The sequence below is a fragment of the Melozone crissalis genome, unplaced genomic scaffold (genome assembly GCF_028551555.1).
Source record: "Melozone crissalis strain CALT ecotype California unplaced genomic scaffold, PUWL_Pcris_2 ptg000044l_1, whole genome shotgun sequence".
NCBI classification, from domain to species: Eukaryota; Metazoa; Chordata; class Aves; order Passeriformes; family Passerellidae; genus Melozone; species Melozone crissalis.
The window spans coordinates 7,391,192-7,393,465 of record NW_026535822.1 but is presented as its reverse complement, the minus strand read 5'-3'; the positions used below and the strand labels follow the sequence as shown (position 1 = coordinate 7,393,465).

Genomic DNA, 2,274 nt, shown 5'->3' with positions numbered 1-2,274 from the left:
CTCCCCCAGCAAAGAAAAGCCAAAGCTCACCAGAATGCTCTCAGAAAGAAGAGTTCCTTGACTTCTTTAGAAAGACATTATTCTCTTGTTTTCTTGGTTCATGGAGCCTTATGTCTTCCAAACATTTTCTTCTCCCATCACCACTTCAAAATCTAACTTCTCCAACGGGGGGGAGAGGTAAGTTAGGTGGTCCAAGAAGCCTCACAACTCACCTTTGAAAATAAGCTGCATCTAAATGAGGTAACAGCTGCTTTACATAGGAGGGGGAAAATATCCCAACCAAACAAAAAACCTCTCACTTCTGGGCTAGTGAGGCTTTCAGTGGTATCTGGAGGCGGTCTGTGGTCAATAGGCATGGGAAACATCTTTTGGGATGATCTGAACAGCTCCTGCAGCAACGCAGGCAACAGCTGCTACCTGGAAAACAGCATGAGGTTCAACTTCACCCTCCAAGAGCAGGCAGCTGATTTCTACATTGTCCTGCCTGTGATCTACTCTGTGATCTGTGCTGTGGGGCTCACAGGCAACACTGCTGTCATCTATGTGATCCTCAAGGCCCCCAAGATGAAGACTGTGACCAACATGTTCATCCTGAACCTCGCTATCGCTGATGACTTGTTCACCCTTGTCTTGCCCATCAATATTGCAGAGCACCTCCTCCGCTACTGGCCCTTTGGAGAAATCCTCTGCAAGGTCATCTTGTCCATAGATCACTACAATATCTTCTCTCTTCTCCAGCATTTATTTCCTGACAGTGATGAGCATAGACAGGTACCTGGTGGTGCTGGCTACGGTCAGGTCCAAGAGGATGCCCCACCGCACGTACTGAGCAGCCAGGATTGTCAGCCTGTGCATCTGGATCCTGGTCACCATCATAGTCCTCCCTTTCATCATCTTTGCCAATGTCTACACTGACGACCTGGAGATCAAGAGTTGTGGTCTCAATTTCCCCAAGCCGGAGAGGTTTTGGTTCAAAGCCAGCAGGATCTACACCCTCATCCTTGGCTTTGCCATTCCAGTATCCACCATCTGCATCCTCTACACCATGATGCTCTACAAGCTGAGGAACATGCACCTGAACTCCAATGCCAGAGCCCTGAACAAAGCCAAGAATAAAGTCACCATCATGGTCTTCATAGTCCTGGCTGTGTTCCTCTTCTGTTGGACCTCTTTCAACCTGGCTACCATCGTGGCTTTGACCACTGACTTACCCCAGACCTCCATGGTCATTGGGATATCCTACTTCATCACCAGCCTAAGCTATGCCAATTCATGCTTGAATCCTTTCTTGTACGCTTTCCTGGATGACAGTTTTCGGAAAAGCTTCCGGAAGCTGCTGGAATGCAGAACTTCTTGAACAGGGGATTGGGCCTGGCAGGTCCCTGCCCTTCCAGGGTTTTTCAGGAGAAACTTTGCAGACTGGAGGAGTGGCCAATGAATGCACAACGTCCTTTCTTTGGTTTATATGTAATGTGTGGTCTGTTTGTAACCCTCATCAGCAACAGGGTTTGTCCTGCCCACTTGCAACTCTTGTATTTCCCCTCTTTGCTCCCACCAACTTGCATTTCTAGACCCTGATTTTAATTTCACCCTCTGAATTACTAAGGACAGAACATTTCCTTTTCAGGGGTGTGCTTCTGCCACAGAGTGGTCTTTTATTGCCATCTGCTGTACAGCACGGACGGGCTGGAGACCAATTTCCAGAGGAGTGCAAAGCTCAGTTCTTTATCACTGAGTTATTAGGGAGGATTGTTTAATGGAGCAGAGCTAATGAGCACTTTCAATGAAACATCTGTAAAAGAGAGGATGAGTATTTAGAAGAGAAAAGAAACTATTTTCAATGTTCGTGTATGTTCCTGTGTGTTATGGCTTTCTTTTGATTTTGAAGGATTGTCCATCTTCCACCCCACCACAAATTTCCTCTTTTCTGACTTATTAAATTTAGACCAAAAGGAAGATTTGAGTCTCAAAAATGGTGCCAAACAGCACACCATACAAATACTATAACAACTGTGAGAACTTGTGTTAGAAATCATTTTGAACTAGTTGTTCCTGTAAAGTGTCAAATACATATTTATTTAAGAGTGAGTAATGAAATAAACCTCATGGGGGAATAAAGAGACTGGTCCTTCTTTCACAAGAGAAAATTTATGCTACTTGTGCCATATCTTTGCTATATATATTGCATTTTGCCTATTATAAAATAAACACAGCAGGTTTGTAACAAAATTAAGGTGGTTTGTAAGCCATAAGTAAGACTGTAGTGACCACTGC

The 2,274-nt window shown here is 44.7% G+C and overlaps 1 pseudogene; it reads left to right on the top strand.

Annotated features, from left to right (window-relative positions):
- Positions 1–354: 354 nt before the first annotated feature.
- Positions 355–1,590, top strand: LOC128942837 (neuropeptides B/W receptor type 2-like; annotated as a pseudogene).
- The last annotated feature ends 684 nt before the right edge of the window (positions 1,591–2,274 follow it).